Source organism: Cuculus canorus, chromosome 3 (genome assembly GCF_017976375.1).
Source record: "Cuculus canorus isolate bCucCan1 chromosome 3, bCucCan1.pri, whole genome shotgun sequence".
NCBI classification, from domain to species: Eukaryota; Metazoa; Chordata; class Aves; order Cuculiformes; family Cuculidae; genus Cuculus; species Cuculus canorus.
The window spans coordinates 61,461,979-61,487,289 of NC_071403.1; the positions used below are offsets into that span (position 1 = coordinate 61,461,979).

General features: G+C 41.5%; 1 long non-coding RNA gene across 1 annotated transcript; it reads left to right on the forward strand.

The window, feature by feature from the left end:
- On the forward strand, positions 1 to 25,311 carry LOC128851793 (uncharacterized). The gene is made up of 3 exons (XR_008449240.1): positions 1 to 121; positions 3,376 to 3,433; positions 25,050 to 25,311. It is a non-coding gene; the product is annotated as an uncharacterized LOC128851793 (long non-coding RNA).

The following is a 25,311-nucleotide window of genomic DNA, read 5'->3' on the forward strand; positions in this document are numbered from 1 at the left end:
AAACTCTTTAATCCTGACCAAGGGAAAAGTGCTGACATAGAGGTGGAGCTGATCTCTTTTGCCTAGAGGAGAGAAGATCCAGATATGGGTTCACATGGCAGCCGAAACACCGGGCAAAATGGTAGGACTCTGCTTCTGAGACTGCCTCTCTCTCCCCTGTGTAGCCTGGATGATTTATTATTATTATTATTATTATTATTATTATTATTATTATTATTATTTCCTGCACTGTCCTTTCTATTTCTTCCTCTCCTGTGCCCCTCTTACCTCACTGCTTGCCTCCTCCCCAGACTCCCCTGTGCTAGGAAGTTTTGCAAGGAAGCTTTATTTCACATAAGACGGCTGTGGGTCACTAATACTCAAGATCTTTTCTGGCTGAGCACCACCACCTTCCTCAATGGCAAAAAGCCCTCAAACTTCCTCTAGCTATGACACAAAGCCAAAAAAGGCATAGCTTTTCTCCTGCCCTGTGGTATATGGCACTGTCTGCTCTGTCCTTGGCTCTGAGCTTCAGTGGAACAGGTTGAGCTGACTGAAACTCAAACTGCCACTTCATGTCTCTGTTTCTTTCAGAAGCACCTTTCCCACTGCACATGTGTGAATAAGCAGGTGGTGGCATCTCACCTGGAGGAGCATGCTTCTAAACCTCATGCTTCTGCTGGGCTGAGACACAGGTGCTGGAAGTCCCCTGCCTCTGGGGAGAGAGTTGCGCACACCTTTCGCCCTTGAAAAGGAGGAATGGAAAGGCTTCTGAAGAGCAGCATGGGCTATGAAACTCCAGGAGTATGAAGGGCTTCCGGGCCATGTCAACACCAGTTCTAGCAAAGAGCCACTCTCTTGAGGAGAAGCCAGGAGATGCCAAGTGATATGCCCAGCAAACAAGAGCTTCACATCTTTGCAAGCAGGGATCCCACCATCTCCTAGCTGTCACAGCAAAGAGAGCAGAGGGAAACTCCAGTGCTCACAGTGCTAGGTTAATGGCTGGACTCAATGTTCCTAAGGATCTTTTCCAACTTAAATGATTCTATGATTCTGTGTTTTCTGTGGCACTTCCCTTCTTTGAATTATGATGGCCACGGTAGCCATGTGTCGGCCTTCCTGCCATGCAAGTCCTTCTTCTGGCTGCCCCTTACCTAATTTTTGCACTCCTGCCTCATTCAGCCTTCTGCAGCAGTTTTCCCTGCACACCCTGACCTCACAGTGGCCTCTGTTACAACTACATAGCAAAACTTAGCTGAAGTACTCAAAGTTCCCTTTGTGCTACTTGTGCAAACTGATGAAGTCCCTTTTAGTTTCTTACCAAAATGCAGGACTTTTACAGAGAAAAAAATGATTGAAAAGAAAAGGAAAGCAGATAAATATAAGTGAAGCAGTTCCATAAGCCTACTGAAAGTTTGGTTTCAGAATACTACAAAACTCTTAAAGCAGAAGGTACAGATGTTATAAAAACCTGGATATCGTAGCACCTGTATAGGTACCTATCATTCTGTTTCAAGTGCCCGCGAAGGGCTATGAATGCTCTAAGTCCTACCCTCTGCCTACAAAGTACCTCCTGCTAAATTGTCTTTCCTCTTTCCTGACATCCTCTGCTTTTTCTGGCAGTTTCAATGACCACGGTCATGCCTCTTGAACATCACAATATGCATTACCACACACAGGATCATGAAGATCCATCACATGCATACAAAATTTCTGTAGCTAAAACTGTATCATAGTGCAGCCTTGGTGTTTAATGCCCTTAGAAAGTCAGAAACAAGCATATTCAAATAACTGCCATGTGTTTGTGAGCCTGAAGCCTACTGACCATTTGCTACAGCATCCATTCCTGCTCCTTTGTTGCCCTGGCTTCAAACCAGCATCTCTTTTTCGTGCTTATACCATTGCAGTGGAGCAAATGCAAACAAGCGTTGTTGTGCTATGTTTTAAAGAAGGACTTAAATACATTGGGAACATCTTCAATGAGGACAGAAAATGTGGGAGAGTATGGGCTTTCATGTGGCATCACACTAATTAACTGAAAAATGGATGCAGAGACAATGGTACTGTGGGAAGCTAAGCTCTGAGCATATGCAAGTCCCTGGATTCATCAGCAGCTTTCTGTAACGCCTTATTCATATGTTACGTAGTCAGGAGGTGCAGTATAGAGCACTGAGGCATTTGATTGAGCAGTACTGGTGGCTGTTAATATTATGAAATCGTTTTGAGTGAGAAGGGTCTTTGTTTTGCAGCACAGGGAAGACAGGCAGCCTGCGTGAGGCATGGAGATCGCAGAGAGAAATCTGAATATGGGTCTTGTGTATGGACTGAAGGGTTGTCACGTGTTTAAGGCTGGATGTGTGACTGCTGGCTTTCACCTTAATTGTTGAAAGAGTATTTCACCTTGAATACTCATCTGTGGGTGAAATTCCTCAATGCCTTAAAATGTTAAGCCTCGGCTTCCTTATCTCCATGCTGGCACAGGGTGCATCTTTGGGGTGCATTCACAGAGCACAATACTGTCCTTGCAGCCAGCTGCTTTGCCAAAATGTACTCAGATGGCTGGATTATTCCCAAGGCTTAAGCTCTTTCGATCAGATCTACCTCTGCTTAATGTGTCCTTGTGCTATGCCTATCTGTAACGAAAACCTGTAAGGCACTTTGGAAGCAATTTTCCACCTCTCCACAGACTTAGTTTCCGAGGCATTTTTGGCCTCTGCTTTATGAATCTGAGTCCTTGGTTCTCACTTTGATGACTGTTTAATCAGGTTGTTTAGTCTTAAATAAAAAATCTCAAAATGGCTCCTGGGGCAACTCACAGTTAACTGTAATCCATCCATGTAAAACTTCTTCATGGTAAGAAAGTACTCTGCACTGTTTATGATATCATAAAATTTTAAGTAAGAAAACACAGATGTTAGTTTAAAATGAGAAAAGAAAGCCTAATGAACAGCTGCTAATCCAATCAATCCCCTTACTTAATTTGGTGTTCAGGTTGCACATGCACGTCGGTAACCTGATGGGTAATATACAATATCAGAAAGACATATGGAATCCAGGAAATTCAGAACTCATATTTAATTAATAAGAAAATGAATAACACCAAATAACTCAACAGAAAGTATGTGGAAACTGCTAGCTTTTTCATAGAAAAGAGAGGTAGAAGATTCCAGAAATACTGAAATAACTTGGGTTATTCAGAATAAAAAAAGTAGCTGGTTCTGCCCAAAATGACAGAAGTAGAGCAGCAGCATCCAATTATACTTCAATTTTAGTCATACATGCTGTGTTGAAAAAGATGTTATTGATAAACAGTTCCAGGTTTTCTCATGTACAGGAGTCTTGCACAGTTGTATGCATCTTGTCATTTTGGAAAATGCTATTTTTTTTTTTAAACAGGTGGATAAAATACCATCCTTGTGGTACATAGCAGTTAATGGATTTTACACTTGACCTGGTGAGTTTTCAGAGTAGCTTATCAGGCTGATAAGCAATGCTGTTTCTCTGTCCCTAGAAGTAAGAAAGGAGCTAGAAAATTACTGTACCTTAATTGCTCATGGACTGCAAGAGTGGTGTTGATGCTGATGTAAGGGAAATGTGCACACAGTTTATCTCTTATATTAAGAACTGATAAAACTGAAAAAAACCCCACAGACATGCACACACGTACACATGCACACAAATCCCTGCTGTTGCAAATTCAAACAAAAAACTGCTTCTATGTGCAGTTTCACTTCACTCTACAGCTGGGAGGATGAGGCCAAAGCATCGCTGGAGGCTGTCAGTCACTGAAAGCCATCCCCCAGGGACTATAATTATCCAAACCCAACTGTTCAGTAAAGGGTACTAATGGCAAAGGTTTCTGAATAATGCCATCTTCCTAATTACTTAAGGGTTTCTGTCTTCAAGAGACTGACTGATCAATTCTTTTCTCAGAAACTGTGGTAAGGGAACAGCTTGATGAATCTGATCGTGTTTGCTTTCCTTGAATATCTGCAGTGGCAAAAGCTGTTCCTCATCCTAATGGTTTTGTCAGAGAAGAGTAAAGCCCCAGCTGAAGGGTGCCATATATACATAAGCATCCAAACATCAGATGTTCTTCTGAAATGTATCTATAAAGCACTTCAGCTTCTTGTATTTGCAAGTTTAGATTAAAATCCCATGACAGTAAGCTTTTCTGTGAAGATTCAAAAAAAGCCAGCTCCTTAACAGGCCAGACTTTTTCTGTGAACTACCTTGACTGCTGTGCCCTTTTTTGAATGCTGTGGTACCCCTTAACTTTGGGAGCTCCTGCAGTGGTACATCCACACGTTTCATCAGGCTGTGGCTGGAAATGGATTCCTTCATCAGAAATATATAGCCTATTATTTCCAGAGTCTCCCCCCTTTTCCCTTTCTGCTATAAAAAGAAAGAACAGAATGCCCTGAAATACTTTCTCTGTAACAGCGGTTTGCAATATTTTTAGTTCACATTCCCCTTTCCATTCTGTAGGCATTCATCCCTTCCTCCACTTCTTACATATACTGCCTACTCTGGCCTGTCCTGGTGCTCTGTACCCCAATCTCCAGAACTGATATGCAAGCCATCTTCTCCCCTGCAAAAGAACCCTGTGATCCACACCACAGAGAAGGGAGTCTGGCTTCCTTCTCCCTAATCTGGTCAAGCTGCCATTACAGCCCACAAGGCGAGCTCCTTCCTGCTTGTCTCTGCCCACACAACCCCACTCCTTCTGGCTGTGCCCTGCTGCCTCCTGACATCAGGGGTCCGGAAAAAATATCTGTCTTGGCTGAAGTGCCGTGCCCTGCAGCCTGTGTACCCAGCTCTGCCTGAGTGACAGATGCAGCCCCTGTAAAGCATCCTCTCGGCAGGAGTTGCAGAGGAAAAGAGGATGGCCATGGTGAGGAGGCATGATCGTACCCACAGGCACTGTTGTGACCACAGCGCAGCTTCTGAGCCCCAAGTCATTCCAGCCACCACCCCATCCATCTCTGTCCATCCAGGCTCTCTCCCCACCCCCACATCCTGTCCCTGTGGCTTAAGGAAAATACCTCACTCTTCATCCTGCTGCCTGGGAAGAAAGAGCACCTGGGTTGCAGGAAGATAGGCGATCCAAGGGCTGATGGATGCTCTAGAGCCCCTGTTCCTCCCTCCCCAGCTCTGAGATCTGCCCTTGGCTTCAGCTCTGTGCCTCTCCTCTTCGTGCACATGATTCCCAGCAGCTGGGTGATTCCTAAGCTGCTCATCAGAACTGCTTGCTACCTACATGCCATTATTTATTTGTTATTCAAAGCATGTTGGCTTTGAAATTCTTTATTCAAAGTGTTCTTGCTTCTGCAATTTGCCTGGGAAAGTGAAGCTATAGAAGCAGGCCCAAACACATCAGTCTCAAAGCTGAGACAGTTGTACTCTTTTAAGGAAACTTATGCAGTGATAGATCTCCAGAATGAAACTGCATCATAATTAACATTCATTAGATGTATTTATGTTAGCGTGTAGCCACAGACACGTAGGTTGACACTCAGTGAATGAGTACAACTGTGCACGTACTAAACAGATGTTCAGTCATTTCAACTCTTGATGAGTTAAAGTCAACTTTAATGACAGTCTGCATTTGCAGGTTGGCCTGGCTTATAAGAATGATTCACAAGCAATTTTTCAGCTGAAGGGATGTGATCTGATTCTGTTGCAATGGAAAGATAGATAAGCTTTCTTTGCTTTTTTTGTGTTGGATAAAAAGAAGAAAGGAAAAAAAGAATAGATTTCCCATGCCATGGCTAATCATTGCAAAAAGATTTGTTTCTGATAAGTTTCATAACTTTCACAAAACTAAAAAATAGGTGTATGAATTTGATACAAACCTTTGTAAAATGTTGTCATTTACTTAAAGGAAAACACACATAATTTCAACTGAAAAAGAAGAATTTTCCAGCCTTTTATAGGCAGAAGAAGAACGTTTTGTAATGGAAGTCCCAGAGTGACCTCTGCTAATGCTGTCTGTACCAAGACAAGCTTGGTCCCACATACACTAAAAGCACATTTTTAACAAACTGTTCTTTATTGTACTGAATCACACTGTTTACATGACTTTCCCCTCTAAGAACAATTTCATGTGCTTTGGACAGAGAAGGGAGGAGCAAAGAAATGAAAAAAAAGTCAAAATAAATGAACTCAGAATCATTTGACTGAGAAAATCAACACATGCTGTACTTCAAAACTCTTGGAAAGGACTGCAGAATAACTCCATTAGATGGTCTAATGTATAGAAACCAGATCAACCGAGGCAAAATACATTATGAAATAGAAAATATCAGCCAGTAGAGCTGTGTTTCCTTTCCTCTGGTACATCCTGTCTAGAATGTAGAACATGAGACATTTAGGCTGGAACCTTTAATGGCTGATGGAGCCGTAACCCATTTCAACTTGCACACCTCTCAACAGCCCTTTATCCATGTGAATTCCCTCTTTCTTCTTCCTATGCTGCTTAAATTGACACTTTTTATGCAGCACAGCAGACTTTGACTGTTTTCTCATGACAGTCACTTTTTTGGGCCTTAGGGAGCCAATGAGAAAGATAAAGCACATTGAATCCCACAGATTTTATCCTGAACCGCTGCTGCCGCATATTTCTCTTAGCAAAGAGGAGATTTCCCTTTGGCAAAGAAAAGAAGAGCTGTAGCCTTGAAAACCTACTGAACCTAATGATCTGTAAAGAGCAGAGATAACAGGGTAACATTGGTGCTTTGGCCTGGTGTTCCTGTGGATGATATATTGCTCTGCTTTGGCTGTTTCTCACTTGCCAGGCCGTTCTGGAGCCACAGTGCCTTGAGAACACATTGGAGTCATTGATGCCTTCCTCTGTTTTTTTCCACCAGCCACTAATTGTGAGATGCAGAACCACAGGATGTTTTTAATGTTTATCTGACTGGCATTAATTACCCTAGAGAACTCGCTCACAAGAAGGGGAATTCTTTCCTCTAGACAGCAAGCTTCTTGCACAGGTCACACAGAACCCAAGGAACTCATGGGCAAGAATACAATGAAGCATAAGATGGACTTCATTTCTGCACAGTTTCCTTGTATATGCTGGCACAAAGGGGAAAGAAACACCTGGGTCTCACTGCTTTAAAAAACAACAGCTTACAAGTGATGTGGCAATGGGATCCATACATGAATTTGGAAAATACAAAACAATAATGAGTAAGAGCCATATGTTTTCCTGTTTGACAAGTGAAAAAGTGTGGAAGGAGCTATGACCTGCAGAAAACATTAATAAAACAAGCTGTGCAAATTTTTACATGGAACCCAGGGACAGAGCCCTGCTAGTCTGCCACGGAAGGGAACTGCTGTTCAGAGCTCCTATTCAGTGCCAAATCTTCCTAAAAATCTGCTTGTTTTTTAAAGAATTTTTATATGTTACTTTAATTAGACTAGTATCTTTAAAGCAGCCCGGTCCTTTAAAAGAAATTGCACTACACTGAATATGGGAAGGAAAGCCTTCTACGTGGATATAAGATGTCATTTAGCTGTAGCCTTACTAGCAGCTGCATGAAGGTCTGCTCCACTGGTCTGCTGATTCATTGTGGAAATCAGTTCAGATCTGGTTTAAGAAGAGAACATCACAGTCTGCTTGTGAGGGCAGGGAACAGAGCAGATGGATCTGCAGAGCTGGCTGTACACAGAGTTACGAGGTTGGAAACAAAAACTGGGGGTTCTTGAAATGTTTCAGCTGGCAGGTCTGGCAGCCTTTGGGCTCTGGGCAGTGTTGCCCAGAGCATGAGGCTCTGGGACATGCAGACAATCCAAGGTGCTCCTTGTGCGGCACTCCATGCTGGGGCAGCTCCATCCTTGCCACAGTCAGCTATTGCAGTCCCTAATCTTAAACTAGGATTTGGCCTCCAGGAACTGCACAGTTCCTGCACCAGGTTCATTGAGCAGATTTTCATACCAGGGCACAATGGAAAAAAATACGGACATACTTTGTGCCAGTGATCAGGAAGCACAGGGTGGAATCTGGTTGTCCAGCAATATATGTTCAAAGAGCAACTTTCCTTTGTATAGATATTTAATATTCCCTACATTGCTTAACGTGTTCTCCTTGGTCACCATCTTCCATCACATTGTATTAATCAGCTAAATATTCACCCATTTAGCACAAACGAATGTTACAATCACTAGCAATACCTTTATTCAGCCAGTGTCATATCACTGGATATTATAATTGAATGATGTCCCATCCACTCATTTTCCTCTACATAATACTTTGAGTATCTTGTGCAGACTCCAGCTGACAACAGATGCCATTTTTCTAGCCTGTTGATCTATTATGAGCTGTGCTTTCTGGCTCCCTAGTACTGCCCTTACACAACTGCAAAAGTCAGATATCACATTTCTTAGGTCTCAGTAGCAATACTTTCACCAACTGGGGTGACTTCTCCAGGTCACTTGCAACACTTCAAGACACAGTTGCTTGTGCAATGGTTAAAGGCAGCATGGGATGACAGTGCACTGTTTCTTCACAACCAATCTATGGATCAGAAATTAATCTTCTGTATGAACAAATCACTGTGTAGATGATACTGGTAGCTGATGTAAAAAGAAGGGTCATGAGAAACTGAATTGGCCAAGCAGATGGAAGCTGAAAACTGACAAAATTCTAAGTTGCTGAATGCCCATGTGGTTTATTGTCATGCACTTCACACTTAAAAAGTAGAAAGGAAGAACATCTATAGAAGGCATAAAAACCGAAATACCTTAACAGTTCCTAGACATGATGGTAGGAGACCTGTTTTGGAGGCAGGATTAGGAGTGGAAGTATAAATGGAGTTGCCACCTTGTCTGTCAAGTATTGACTTTTAGAAGTATTGACATCAAACCTCTCCCTGACATTTAGGTGCTCTCCCATTTTTCATCCACAGAAAATGCCAGTATATACATTTCAGCCGCTGGTGGGGAATGCAACTGTGCACCAGCCCCTTGTCAGCCTGCCCTCAGGACTGAGTCTTCTGCATGTGTCAGGCAGGCTAAGCAGAACAGATGGGACTAGTGGATGGATACTTGCCAGTAACGGAAATCAAACTAGGAGCTGTGTTCCTGTGGCTGAATGAAAGACATAAACAGGCAGAGCAATTTATAAACCTGCATGGCTAACAGACAATATGCATCTCTCATGCAACAGATTCCTCAAGCTCTCTGCAGGGGACGGATCTGTGACAGAAGAACATGTGTGCAAACATGTGGATTGGATACCAGACCTGTTGAAAAATTAAGGTTTATGGGTCAAAGAATATTTTTAAAATGTATTTTATCCCTCTTGCTCTTGTCTCATCCTTTCTCTCATCTGTCCTGCATTTACTTTTCCATTTATCTTACCTGTGCTTATTTAACCTACATACATATAGACAGAAATAAAATAAAGCACTCTGAGATCAATATGATGCATGAATGTTTCTGCTTGCATGTGTTAGATACTTTTCCCAACCCTTTATCTGGCTACTGAACTGTAACTTCCATGGGTCAGGGACTGTCAGCTAATCTTGTACAAGAATCCATCCATGGCTGGTCTTAAGACACTAGCACAATAAACGTGAATAATAGTAACGATGATATATCCTGCACAGTGTCACACAATTAACTTCTCTTCGACCTACAGCAAATCATTGAATCGAACTTGTGGCCTAGCCACTTACTCTAGAGGGTCATTAGGCTCTAAACCTTCAGGAAGCAAAGTTTATTCCCTGCATGCCTCTGGGGCTCATGCACCTCAGAACTATCTCTATCCAGCATATTAAAAAGCATAATTTCATCCCTAGGAAATAGTTAGATTTAAATATGCTTTGACGAATTTTGTGTTGGCTTTTTCTGCAAGGCAGTGTAAAGTATATTTTAGGTAGGTGGCTTATGCCTTCTCCGAAGAGTAAGAAACAAATCTGTTCCTGACAATCCTTTATAATGCCATACAATGTTTCCTGTGCTGAGACTCAGGGGAATGACAAAACAAAACATTTTGTCAGAAGAAATACAAACCATATGGAATCATAGAATCATGGAATAGTTTGGATTGGAAGGGACCTTTAAAGGTCATCTATTCCAACCTCTCTGCATTGAGCAGGGACATCTTTGACTACATAAGGATGCTCAGAGCCCTGTCCAACCTGACCTTGAATGTTTCTAAGGATGGGTAATCCACCACCTCTCTGGGCTACCTGTTCTAGTGTTTCACCACCCTTATTGTAAAAAAATCCTTGCATCTAATCTGAATCTACCCTCTTTTATCTTTAAATCGTTACTCTTTGCCCTATTGTAACAGGCCCTGCTAAACTGTCCCCACCTTTCTTATAAGCCCCCTTAGGTGTTGAAAGGCTGCACTAAGGTCTCCCTAGAGCCTTCTCTTCTCCAGGCTGAACAAATCCAACTATTTCAGTCTGTCTTCATAGGAGAGATGTTCTATCCCTTTGATAATTTTTGCAGTCTTCCTCTGGAGCCACCCCAAAACTTCCATGTCTTTTCTCTGTTGAGGGCTCCAGAGCTGGACACAGTACTGCAGGATGGGTCTCACCAGAGTGGAGTAGGGGGGCAGACACCTCCCTCAACCTACCAGCCACACTTCTGCTGATGCAGCAGGAAATGGTTGAGACGCAAGTGCGTGTTACTGGTTTAAGTCCAGCTTTTCATCCACCAGTACTCCTAAGTCCTTCTTGGCAGGGCTGCTCTCAGTCCCTTCATCCCCCAGCCTATTTTGATACCAGGCTTTGCCCTGGCCCACCTTGCACTTGGCATTGTTGAGGTTCATATGGACCCATTTCTTGAGCTTGTCTTAGTCCCTCTGGATGGCATCCCATGCCTCAGATATGTGAACCGCACCACTCAACTTGGTCTCTGAACTTGCTGAGGGTGAGCCCAATTCCACTGCCTGTATCACTGATGAAAATATTAAACAGTGCTGGTCCCAATTCAGACCCCTGCAGGAGATCACTGAATGGTGTATGGTTTAATATTTATGTCAGCTCTTGTCAAGGCAGTACTGCAGCTTCCTGAGGTCCTGTGGAAACAAGCCAGCAGGACATGGTTGGAAGCATGTGAAGTAGGGTGGCTCTGTTTGTCTTTTCTGCCAGTTGTTACCTATATTGGACTGGTGACTGTCTCAACAGAGCTGGAAATCACCATCTCCTCAGCAGAACATTTGCAAAAAGAAAACACTTCCATATGGGCCAAACATCACCTCCTTCCTAGTGCGAAGAAAGGCAGTGCACGCCCTCTGGTCCCCATGGTGCCAGGCTGTGGTGAAGGGGAAACAGCAAGAAGATCCTTGGGTGAGCCACAATGCACAGAGTGATGGCACTGATGAGCTCGTCTAGATAGAGACTTGCTCATACACTACGTAGGTGTGTCTATTTGGGTATTACTTGTCCACCACTAAGCACAGTGGAGATTGCTGCAGCTGGGACAAAGAAACCAGAGAGACCTAGAGCCCCAGCCTTCAGTTGGATATTTGTGGTGAGGTCACCCTAAGTCACTTCGGCATTGGATTTCACCCCTGTACATAATATTCGGGAGCCTGAATGCATGTGTGAAGCAAGGGCACCCTCAGAGACTGTGGAAGTGAAAGTCAGTGCTAGATGGATAGCTCAAAGCAATTAAGTGGTGGATTTTGAGATGGGCTCACGTGTCTCTCTGTAGGGCAAGGCTGCTGTTGATAAGTGAAAATTAAATGTCTTTTGCTAATCTCTTCAGGGTGACGATACCTGTCAGATGTATCCATAACTTGCACTCAAATCTCTCTCACTTCCTCCCACTCTCGAGAGTAATAGTTATCTTCAGCACCTCTGGGCTGTCACTGAGCTGGAAGAGACCCGAAGCTGCCATTTAATCCTGCAAGATGGGAGGGAGGCAAAGGAAGGAAAAGTAAAATGAAAGAAAGAAGAGAGGAAAAAGGAGGAACCTGACAAAAGGTTTTTTGTTTTTAAACTTTCCAAGATTTACGCTGCAAGGCCTTGGTGGACAAGTTGTTGTACGGTCTCGCTATACCTAGTCCTGGAAATCTTTTGCTGCTATCTAATCTGTATCTCATTAAAGCTATTGCTTCTTGTCCTACTCTTGATGAATTTCTAGGTTCATTATTCCATCCCATCTTGCGGCAGCCTTCAAAACAGTTGGCGACTCTTAAAGCACTTTCTCATTGTGAGATCTAAATCTGTCCTCCAGTGCTTTGCTGAATGATTGTGCCATAATCTGTTGTTCAGGGCATTAACAAAAGCATGAAATAGCATCAGTGACAAGAATGACTCTACGCTCCTTGGTTTGTCCTTCTATTTCTGGCCCAGTGGAAGTCTCCCAATCTTTTTTAACTCCTCCTACACCATGTTTCCCCAATTTCCTTATCTGTGTGATGTACCACAAAAGCATTTCTAAGCTGAGCTGTGAGACAACCGTTCTCCTCTATCTGCAAAGCTCCAAAGCCTGTTGCAGCAGGAAATTAGGTCAGTTTAAGACAATTTCCTCTTGACAAATCGACATTTTTCCTGCATATTTTTTCCTTTTTTTAAAATTTCTTACAGGGGTGTTCAGATTATCTTGCTGTATTCTAGCATTTGAACTGCTAGGTCTTTAATCCCTGAGATTGTCCTGTCCCTACCTCTTTCAAATGAGATGCACTCTTTACCTTTCAACTATCTTCTGGTACCCCTCTGATTCTTCACAAGCTCTTAAAAAAGAGTAGATTTAATTTAGACAGGACTTTGAAGGGCCCAGGGTGAAATGCCTTGGATCCCACAAACATAAAAATGTTCTTCTGAGTGCATTGTAATCTCGCCTAGGCAAAATACCTCAGATTTCTGCCTTTCATTACCTTCAGTCTCACTCCATGCAAACTTGGATTTTCTTTCTCTTCAGCTGAGGTTCATGGCATTAAGGTTTGCCTCTAACCCAGTCAAAGATACAAAGACAAAAAAGAGAGACTTCCTGACTTGGAAAGTATTTCAGATTTTCACCCTTTCACTGAAGGTTTGGAGACTGGCTCTTGATAAAGAATGTTGCTGGGTGGAGGGCTCTGGTGCTTGCCCAGCCCCTCATACAGCTGTGAAGCTGCCACAATGTGGACTGCGGTGCTCCTCAGGACCTTACACAAAGCCTATCACAACAATGCAATGAGAAGCATACTTTACACTCAGGGTTTTTTGTCCATGGACACGGAACAGATAATAAGTTAAAGTACTCAAAAAAAGGAAGGTCAAAGCCTTAATCTGTGGCAACAAAACTGAATCTCCAAAGAGAGACAGAAAAGTCCTTTGCCTTACCGACATCAGGTTCATTCACAGGTAATTGTTATCACTGGCATTGCTCCTGGTATAGCTACTCCAAGAACAAAGTTCTTGTGCACTCTGTGTTCCAAAGTACTTTGGGAAAGTGGGAAATGGAGGCTAGTGCTTAGAGCCAACAACTGTCCTTGACTGTATTTCCTTGTCTAAAATATGTGTCTAAAGTACAGACATGGGGCAGAGAAAATCTATAAATGAAGAATTTATAAAATAAGGGGTAGGTAGGGTTTCTTGATCTAAAGCTAAGAATAATCAGAACTGCCTCCAAGGTGCCTAGAGATACGGGTGGCAGTAATTAATTTCATGCTGTGTTTAAAAGATAACATATTAGACATAATCATCTGCTGCTCATGAGACAATGGAGGATAGGCTCAGATAACTGGTAGAGAGAGAGAGAAGGTACCTCAGGTCAGCACAGTGTGAAATAATCAATTTTCCTTTTGCCTGGTACTTATTAGTCAAATATGATGCTCAAAAACATGCCCAAATTTGATGCAAAATATGTTTTATCTATCACGCATGCAACGTAAGTTTTCATGGTGGTAACAGCAAAAACTGCTGGTAGAGGGTTTAAGTTTCAGATTTGACACTGTTCAGTCTCCTTAGAGTTTTAAGAGACTTGTTTTGTAAAGATCCAAGCTGCCAATTTATACACTGAGTATCTTCAACATGGGAGGTGCCCAGCTGGTTTGTAGGGTTGTAGGTAGATCATTATGAAGAGTCTGAAGATCTACCTTCCTGTTTCATCCAATCCTTCACTCTGCTTCACAAAGTGGTATGTGACAGAGCAGTACCAGAGCTGTTTGCACCAACTCTGGGATGGTGAAGGACACTGCCAACATGGAAGAATATAGCAGGAAAGGATTTGGAAGAGGAAGGAAGGAAATAGGATCTTGCTTCCCCTTACTGCCAGAGCAACACAGAAAGGATGGAAAAGGCAGCATCGCAGGTCCTATGTTTCTGAACAGCTAACTGAAGAACAGAAGGAGGCAATCTCAAGCCTTGCTTTCTGTTGCACATCAGATCCCTGTTTTCAAGCTCTGTTTGTTGGAAATCTCTACCTGAGGCACAAAAGAGTGAGGAGGAAGGCAGCTCAGTATCAGCCACGAATGGAAACTATTGTCCTGAACAAGGTGTTCAGGAACTAGGAGATTAAATCCTGTTAGTGCAATCTGGAGAAAGAGACTGGAAAACGCAGATAGTGCCAGTTACACAAGCTAGGATCATGAGGCTTCTTCTTATCTGAATGAATATCAAGTACTCTGATTATGGGTTTTGGAGTAGTAAGGCGGTAGTTTATTCAGGATGGTATTATTTTGCTAATCTCACAGATGGCTTTGTAACTTTAATTATGCAGCAAGATAAAAGAGATGCTGATGCCTGAATAGATCTTCTGTGAACTGTACACACTTCAGAAAGCCTACTGCATTTATGGAGTGTGCACAATGCGTACCTCTTCTTCTTGGTAGGAAGAAACATTACTGTTTCCAGCAGAAATGAGGCAGGCAGTTTTTTTGCTTGTGCAGAAAATGTGATTTCCTTCACACTGTATGCAGGTAAGAGAGAGTTTCAAAGGCAAGAGCTACCAAATGTGAAATTGGTAGCAGGTATCAGCTCTGTGGTGGCTGCTGTATGTCCAAGAAGGGGATTTCCGATAGCTGGTAGGCTGGACAACGGCTGCCTTCATGAACTACAGAGTTTGAGGTGTAGCTGGCTGACTGCTACTCAGAACTAGTTAGATAAGATGTCTTTCCTGGCAGTAACCCTATGAGCTTTAAGAAATGTGTCCCAATTAATGGACAAACTAAGTTCCTGGGAGCACAGGAACTTCATTTTCTTTGACATGCTCATTACCTTATGCAGTAGAATAAAGAGGAAGGTGAAGGTCACTGAAAAGAAAGGAAGATTTAACCTGAAATAGTTCCTCTTGTCACTCTGAAATTAAGACATATTCTTCTTACTAGGGTATACAGCTTCCTGGATTTTCAAATCAAAATATCTGCTATATTTCATTGATGCTTAGCTTACCTATTATCTTAGATATTGCTATTAACAAGTGTGCTTATTGGGGTATAATTGCATTATAGAATGATAGCAGAATGAGGCTATTTCCTTCTCCCATAACTTCAGAAGGCTTCCAGCTGCTTTGGGAAACCATATTAGGGTTGCTAAGTGCACTTAATTGGAGGCACAGACGAAAAGGTCTGTTATCCATCATGGACTCATTTTTCAAGTTGTTTTCTTCAATTGAAAAATTGAAGAAAATACTATTTTAAATAATACAAAACATGTGAATGAATGGCATTTTGTCCGTTTCTATACGGGTTTTGGGACAACGCTTTCCTTTTTCAGCTAAATGTTTACCAATTCTTTCAACTGTTCCCTAAATTACCTTTATACTACTACTAGCAAAAAATATCTCTACAGAAAATAATGAAGACAATATTGAGAAAGAAAATACAAAACATTTGGGAAGAGGAAGAAGGAAAACAATCATGATCTTTTTATTTATACCAAGCAAACTTTATGATATATTTTATATATCATATTTTATCAGTGCCTCTGGGACATGGCCAATTAAAGGACGAAAACAAAAGCTATTACTCAAACATCATCATGACAGCAAATTTTCCTTTTAGCAAGACATACAGAAGCTGGGATATCCCAGACAGTGGGATTTAGAAAGAATAATTGGCAAATCAGGGACCTGATTCATCACTACATTATTCTCATTTTACATTGCAATACCTCTGTCAAGCTCAACAGATTTCTACAAACATAAAACTTACGGAAAGATGCAGGAGAGTCAAGTGACTGAGACTGATAGAATCAATACTTTTTTGCTAGCGTTTTCTTCTTAGTTAATATAAAGATTTTTTCAGATAGTTTTTTTGTTGTTTTTTTCATATTGGTTTCAGATTGTCACAAACACCGTGGTCACGTTCACATGTAGAGTCCATCTCTGCACCCTCTGCTGCACACCACACAAAGGCTTGGGAGAGAAATGCTGTCAATCAGCACACGAGGGTGCTGGGCTGTTTTAATCTAAGACAACTGCCAGTTAAAATTTGCGGACAGCATCAAAGGAAAGGGATAGCCACAGTTTTAGAAAGAAATGAAAGTAGCCAGTATAGTGTATGGAAAAAAAAGACATCCTGCAAGACTCATTGCATGGTAGACCTTGCCTGGTATCTGCTGACAGTCCCATTGACTTTCTCAGAGAGCACAGTCCACCTTCCCCCACCTTGAACTGGGAGACCTAAGCCATCAGGGACTAACTAGAGGCTCACTTCAACAGGGACACCAGGGATTAAGTAACATTTGGGCATCTAAACATTTAGGGAGTGAACCTATTGCTAAAACACAGATTTCTGGTGCCCTTTGAAATACCTGAGACACCCTCCTTGACCAGGCATATGTGACACAGAAGAGACTGTGAGATCTGCCCCTCTGTGACAGTGCTGGAGGCCAGACAGGGTATCCAAGGCACAGGTCACCAGGTACATGTGTTTTATGGGGCGCAAGGCCCATGTGCATCAGTCATCCTGCTGCCTTAGGTTTCAGAGAGGCTGAGTCACCTCAGAAGGTTCATATCGTTCTCAACTGAGCATGGAGTAGTTTAGAGCCATAGTTCAGACAGCTGAATTATATGAGATCCCAATCCTTTATATTGCAAGGAAGAACCTCACTTGTGAAATAGCTGGATCAATTTAAAGGACAATTTTTATGGTGAATAATCTAGGAAATACAATCTCAGTAATCTATGCAGTTTCCCAACTCTGAATTAATCCACTTAATTCAGATGAATTGAAACAGAAAACAGGGGAAGGGGTTTATTTTAATTTTATAGTTCTGTGAAGACAAGTGGTTCCACTAGCATAGAAGATATCAGGTATACTGCTGACCAAACATTTAAGTGAAAATTGCTGTGGGGTTAGAAAATCTCCAAGGAATGGTGTGACATATGTCACAGGCAAACAGAAAGACACTGTGAAAAAGAAAGCACTTCTGGAATACCTGACAGGGAAGAAATTTTGAAGATGAGAGAAACACATAGCAGAGAGCACATAGAATTAATTGATCCCAGGATGAACTGGGAAGATAGACTCAATGGTGTGTTATAGACTTTCTGATACTTGATTAATTCCCATGAGAGCCCTCAGTATACAACAACATTCTTTATACCTGCACAGTTTCTTTTTCTTACCACTTCTACATAAACTTTTACATTCACCTTCATTCTTTCAATTGGTATCTTCCCTTTTTAAAGTGCCAGGCAGTCAAAATAAAGATGCACAGTTCAGATCAGGCTGTCGAGTGGTTAAAGCTTGTTTTGTTGTTTTTTTTTTTTTTTTCATAAAAGTGGAATGGAAAATTCAATAATATGTTCTAAATGGAAACTAATGTCTTTATCTAGTTAGGTGAACAAGTGCAAAAGCATACATTCAAAATACCTTCTCATTTAAGATACATAGGATGAAAACTCCAAGCTACTTCATTCTACAGTGTGTTACAGTGTACCTCATCTCTTGTCTTTCTGCTGTTGAGACATGCACAGAGTGTGAACTGCCTCTGGCTCCCATTCTAATCTCACTTGTGCTAAAGTAAATCCAAAATAACTACTCTGAAGTCAGTTTAAAATGCTGTAATAGAGAGTAGAATTAAAATTTTAAGGCTATTTTTAAAACAGGGATTTAGGTATCTGGTCTCCCAAACATCAATTTAAATCAAATTAAAATCTGACTCCAAGGAATTCATGCTACTGTCAGTTACATGTCATGGTGATCTCAGTGGTGCTCAGAGGCGGGGTATTTCAAAGGTACAGCCCTCACTGTCTCAACAAAAGCCCAGTTTCTCTTCACACAATTTCAGAGCTGCCAATGTCAGTGTTTACAATATAAGTTTTGCCCCTTGCCAGGCATCAGAAATATGTTTTCAATTTTGGTGAAACTTCATGAACTCTGTAGAACCAATCAATATATATAATTGTATTTTCTCCTTTACTGTTATTGCATGTATTCTATCACATGATGTTCCTTTCATTTTTCAAGGCAAGCTTAGCATCTTAGCCTTTTTCTTTGGCTGATATTTGGATAAACATACATTTCCTTCACTTTGCCCTTCCGTCTGTCTAATGAAGCTTGATGACCTTGCAGAAGTGTTCAATTAGTAGAGGCAGTGAGATTATTCACTGCAAATGAGTTATCTAATAAGGTCAGTTTTCTCTTCAGTTCTTCCATACAGAAATTACATCTAAAATATCTTTCTTTATTCCAAATATCCCTGTTAGTTTAGATGCATTTATTTTGGTCAGCAGTATTTTTACAATTCTTTCTTTAGACCACAAATTACTTATTGTTTCCAGTGCACAGTGGTCACCTAGCATTATTTCTTCTCCTCAATTAGATGACTGTATTTTTTTTAAATCAGGAATTAAAAGAAGGCAGATGGGAATACGTAAAAAAACCCAACATACATCTGTAAAATTTACTTAATAAAGTTCAGCTTTGGCACAATAATATTCTTAATAACGACTTTAATATTAAATCATTATTTCTATTTTCAGTGCAGAGTATTTGAAGCACCTGAAGTTTGAAGTGCTTCTTTGCACTCAAATATGTTGGTACATGGTCAGTCTGCTTTGTGTGGTTTACCCATTTCTTCACAGCTAGTGGAGGTGACTGACTGTGGCTGGCAAAGGACCTGAGGTGACTGGCCCATGGCACCAGAGTGATGAAGGTGCAGGAGATGCCTCAGCTGGCATGGGGGACCATGGTAGACACCCCTCTAGTGAGCAGCATAACAGTGCTAACCAGTGTGTTTGTAGAGGTGTAGGTCACCCAGCCACTTTTCACCTGACATTACAAAACGTGTTCTGTTTTCTCCCTGCTTCACAGATGTGGAAAGTTACCCAGATGCATGTGTCCACTCTTGAAATACAGATGGACTGCACAAAGCTCCTGCCTTTGCTGATTGGTTTATTGGTTGATGACTGGTGTTTGCAAAAGGCAGTTGTGACCTTTCTTTAAAAGCTGGTTCCTTGTATGACCCTATCTGTGCATGAGGTGTACCTTTGGTTCTGCCACAGGTGTCTGACTTCCTTTAGAAGCAGTAATTGTCATGCTGTTGGGATTTTTCTGTATTTTTAATGATGTGACTTTGGACAAGAGCCTGTTTTAGCATTAATTAAAGAATAAATCAGAACTAAGAAGAAAGAAGTAGATAAAAAGAGAGGCAAAGCTTCTGGGTCATCGAAATTACTTCAGTTAGTCTAAACTGTCTGGAGTTTTTGAGTCATCTACCTGCTGTGGGCAAAAAGAAATAGTTTCGAGTCAAGGAATTTTAGTCAATTAAATTTATTGCCAATCAACATAAACCTTCAATCACTGATTCCAGAATTGAGAAAAAAGCTGAAACAAATAAATAAATGCTTCTGGAAAACAGCTCAGCTTCCCTTCCACACCTCTTCCCCCCTTGCTTATCTTGAATCCTGTTGCTGTATGTTGCACGGTTCCATTGGTGAGCTGACAACAGTCCAGAAGACAGGGTTTCCTCCTCATTGCTTTATCTCTGGGCAAGATTTGGCTTGGGCTGGAGACACTTGCATCTCAGTGTCTACATGACACCAGGTGTCCTAGATCCCAGCGAAGTCAGGAGAGAGCTGTGGCAGAGGTTCAGGAAGCTGAACATAGGCATCTGAGTGACTGAAGGGCATCCTAAACTCCCACGTGTGATACCTGACTTACAGAATTCCTTGCAAAGGTTGGTAAAATTGGAATATCTAAAATGGCACAGGATGCAGAAGTGTGGGCAGATGAGCCCTAGGCTTTACAGGCAGTGATGCCAGGGGATTATTCAGTCACTAATAAGGACCCAATTCAGCTGATTAAAAGTAGGCATCTGGTTCAGTGGTGCACAAGGCATTGGGGCTGATGCGGTGCAGGACCTATAGGGGACATGTAGCCTTCTGGATGGCCACCAGATGCTACTTTGGGTACCACAGAGATCTAAAATAATGCTGGATACCTATACTGAACCAACTGAATAAATACTTAGATGGCTATTTTAGGATTAACTGAATATTTCCCTAGACTCTACTAGTTGTTTTGACTTAACTACCACTGACTATAACAGCAACTTGCAACAATAGACTATATACAGGTGCCTGCTTGCAAATGTGGTTGTGAAATCTGCCCTTATGGCCTATACATGCCCATGTGGATGTCAAATGGGTGAACTCTGACTACTCTCATGCCTAGATAAATTGAAATCTAATTAGAGATCAGTATGACCTGCAGGCAGAAATCAGAAAGAGGAGTGGAGGAGAGAGAGCATGAGAAACACAGCACCTAGAAAAGCAAGTATATGTGACTGGGGAATTTTTGTCAAAAGATATGAGAGATCTGTAGCCTAAAATAATCTAGAGAGCAGCAGTGATGGGCAGAACACCCAGAAACAACTCCGGAAACTAACAGAAAGGCTCAAAAGTGTAGGATATGAAATTAGATAGTGTTAAGGTAATAGAAATGTGTCCCACTTGTCAACCAAATTGTAACACAGATATTGTAAAGTATGCACTGGTGAGGAACAGCAAAAATGAAGAAAAATGTCATAGACAAGTACTGTGAAAACATGATTGAAAGAAATATGAAGAGAAAATACGGGAAAAAAGAATCTGTGTAAGTCAAACTCAGTTCAGAGAAGGACAGCTGAAGAGGTTTTAGCAGAATGATGCTATGGATCTCTGGTGAATTCTTACAGTTAGAAATGGACAGAGATTGTGTATTATTAGAGAGAAATACTGTCAGATACTTTGGTGGTATAGTATAGTGTAACAGGATGGCTATATTATTTTCAGTTTGGCCTTAGACTTCTTGTGATTCAATCCTGTTGTTCCCAGATAATAATAATATTGTTACATTAGCCTATAACATTGCTCCTTATTTGATTAGGTTTAATCAGGGGAGAGGTTAAAAAAGCCTCCAAGTACCTTTCTAAATAAAATACTATTCTTATTTCAAAATGGCAAACTGTGATAAATTAAGCGAAGTAAATGGTGAAGTGGATTGGATTTGCATCGCATTTCTGGTGAGTCCATCTTCCCAAGAATTAGGGAAGCATAGAATTTCCTTAATCAAAAGAACAAAATGTCTTTGGATCTTGAACTTCCATTGATGGAAAAAGACTGTATGGAAGGATAAAGGATAATTGCAGGGTGTGCGGAAAAGGAGAGAGATGAAAAAACATCCTTCAAAAAAAATCAAACTAAGAAGCAATTCTTAATCCTTCAATAACTTTTTTTTTTTACACTACCTTCTACTCAGTTTTAATTTCTTTCTTACCATTCTGTATGGCTTAAATGAATTTTAAAAGAAAGAACAGAATAATGAGGTGATGCCATGTCTGAGAAGTGCTCTTGAGAGAGCTCTTAAGCCGTACTTTCCTTTTATCAGGAAGTAAATGTGAATAAATGGCACCAGCAAGCACCTGAGGAACCCTGCAAAGTAGAAATGACATTTTCCCAGGGCACTACATAGCTGTCAGTACAAGTCTTTTCGCATCTCTCCCTAGACCCATCATGTAGTATGAAAGGCTCTGGCAGACAGGGGATGGAAGTGAGGAGTATCTGCTGTCTGGAACTCATTCCCACAGTACACGGATGATAAAAACACCACGGTGGTGAAAACAGTTTAACTAACTTCCTTACATATTTTCTCATGGTTTACAGAGATCTTCACAGAAAGAGGTTTGCAAGGAGAATCTCAGACACGTGAGATTAACTTAGGAGACACCAAAAAATCCAAGCCCAGAATATGTCTGCCCATGGATCCTCTAGCTCGAGATTGCTGTACTCCTTTGTGCCAGGCCAGGTGCTATAATGCACGCTGCAAGGATCTTCCCTGGTCACGACCTTGGTGAGGGAAAGGAGGAAAGATAAAACCTTTAGAGGTGGAAGCTGAAAAATTATTACCACTTGCAACCTGCTCTGTGTTTTGAGATGTCAAATTGTTTAGGAAGACTGGAGAGGCCTATGCTCTCTCCTGCTTTGTATTTGTGCAATACTTAGCTGTGAGGATAAGCAGCTCCTCTTTGGGACATTTGGGAATATGGCAATACAAATTAGACTATTAACTCTTTCTCAGACAAATGAGTCATCCCTTTAGTGGCTACTGGAGTCCGAAATGTTCTTCAAATTAAAAAAAAAAAAAAAACACTCCAAAAAAATCAGAAACTGATTTTGTCTTGACAAAGCTCAAGGGTAATTCATTTCCTTTGTCTAAGGAAATCTCACAGTTATATTATTGTTTCTTGTCTTATTATGTTCTTTCCCCACTAATTATTACAATTCCTTCTCAGTTTGGACTTTAATTAGAAAATATCAATTAATATTTCCGCATGTATATTGGCTGGAATGGCTACCCAGTCCAACAACTATCTGGAGTACCACACTTGAATTCATACTCAAAGCTCTATGTTTTGAAAAGGAAAAGAATAACATGAAAACCTACCAATCCCCTTGACTGACCAGAGGAGAAAATTCTTTCATACCAGTTTTGACAATAAACTAAGAAAACAGACTTCTGAATATCAATTGAAATATTTTCCAAAGCAATTATTCTATTTTGCTAATTTTTTTAATGGTTGTTTTTATTGAAAGTATAGAGAACTATTAAAGAAAGATAATTGCATAGCTTTCAGCATGGGAAAAAGATGAGATGGAACATTTGTATTACACCAATTTTAATATGTTTTATTCAGCTGTTTCACTGTTTCATCAAATGCAGCTTCTGGGATCCAGCTACTCCTGCTGGGCTACACTGTCCAGGAAATGTCCAGATCCATATTCTAGGGATGAATGGCTAAAAGAGCCCCAGGGCAAGTTCGCATTTTAAACAGCTGTTTGGCCTCATTATACAAAAGCACAGGAGTATAGCACCATTCACTTCAGAGGAGATTTTTTTGCATTTGCATTAGCAAAGAATTTCATTCTTGTTGGCCAGTTTTTGCAATGGTTGGGATAAGTGTTGCACCTTAGGACTGCTGGCACTTTTGTGGGAGCACTTTTGCAGCAGAACATGACTAAGCATGAATAAAGGGTGGCAGGAGCTAGTTTTAGATTGAAAGGATGGAGAGTTGGAGTCCTCCACACACATCTCAAAGCATTGCTTCTCCTGACTGAGTCTGTGTATTTTCTGCCACCACACTGTCAAGTGTGTTCAATGCTAATCAATTTAGCTGCATTGGTTTTGGTACAGTGTGACTGATACAATTAGAAATCTGTCCAGAGTAGGAAAAAATTAAAAGTACTGTCAAAGCCATGCTGGACAGTGAATGGGTGAGGAAGTATCTCGCCCTTGGTGGACTTCCTGTGGCAATGGCTAGATGTGCCTTCCTCTTCTATCTTCTTGATATCACACGATACGTACTCATATATGCTTTGCATCTAGCCTTTCTTTTCCAGAGTGCTCATGCACTGTGCCCTCAGTGAGAACTTGCCCTCTTGTTATTCCTGCAGTTCCTGTTTTCCCACTCTGAAGGGCATGTCCCTGCCTAGCCCCTCTTTCCACTCTTGTTGAGCTTTTGCTGTCTCACTAGTGAAGCTCCAAGTCTATAACCAATCATACTGGGGAGAGCTGTGATGAAGTGAGTAAGGCTTTGCAGCCACAACCCTAATAAAGCCTTTGATGCCATGCCACAATCTTTTCCGCCTTTCATCTTCTTCTTCCCCTTTCCTATGCTAAGTACTTACTGTCTCATGACTTCTATCAGATGGCCAGGAGTGACTCTTCTCAGGCTTCCTGTTTACCCCTGCAGGTGGGAACGCAGTTGTGGTTCCTTGCCCCATCTCTTGGGGCTGGGTCCCCAACACCACCACCAGTGCTCCTGTGTTCTTCCTTGGGATTTGCCTTTGGCACTTTATGCAGAAGTCCCTAAACTCTGATGGTCTGCAAGGAGCGAGGTGCTAAAGAGAAAAAGGAGGAAAGATGGAACTCTCTGGATGACGAGGAAGAACAAAGAATGAAGCAGAAGTTTGGGGAAGGAAAAGATAAGCTGGACTGAGAGTTGCAGAATGGGCAGATTGGGAGACATGCAGCATGGATGCAATTTTGACACCATACTGCTCAACTCTTCCAACACATGCTGAGACTTCCACCTCTTCTGGGGGGGCAATCTTTAGCAGCTGGAAACAGAGAAACCACTTGTAGGGTTTGTTCTATGTATTTGCAGCTGCTGCTTCAGCCAAATATAAATTTTAATATACAATGTTGTGTGAAAATATTCATATAAAACAAACTTGGTAATCTGGAGCCACACAGAGTTTTCAGAAAGGAGTGCTTATGTGAGAGATGTTGGGCGAATTTTCTGTTTAACAGTGCAAGCACTTGGGTGTTGCAAAGTCAATGGTCATGTTGCCTAGCAGAATGTGGAGATGACAGACAGATTTCTCAGCAAATGGCTGTTTATGGATGGCGACATTTCACCGAGCAGTTAGATGAGAAGTATTTTTGGACAGGAGCCACCTTTTTCATTCTGTGTTTGGACATCTCCTAGCACATTGAAATCCTGGGCTTTTTCTGTGTGTGGCTGCGATACAAATGAATAACAAGAAGAACAGTAGTAGGAGGCAATTGCAGACTTTTCTATTAACTGTATAAACACATATAAATGACAACATACATCATGATTGTATCACAGCTTCTTGGGTGTCTTTAGTATGGTTGCCAATTAATCCTTTTCAATGCCTGTGCTTATCTTTAGGTGTCATGTTGTGATGGAGACAGCAAGGCTCTTCTTGCCACCAGTCAGCCTGATACCATACCATGCCAGTGTGAGCCATCCTAGGGCCTGGCATGATGCGGCTGTGTTAGCCATATCCAGATGAACGGGACCACAACAAATGCCTCCATGATGTAAAATTCATAAATACTGAGCTGTATGTAGCACACAGCTGGAACCTGGTGCTGTTATTGCTGTGCCTAGTTCAAGTGATGGACGTGAGAAATCTCTGTGCCTTGGCAAG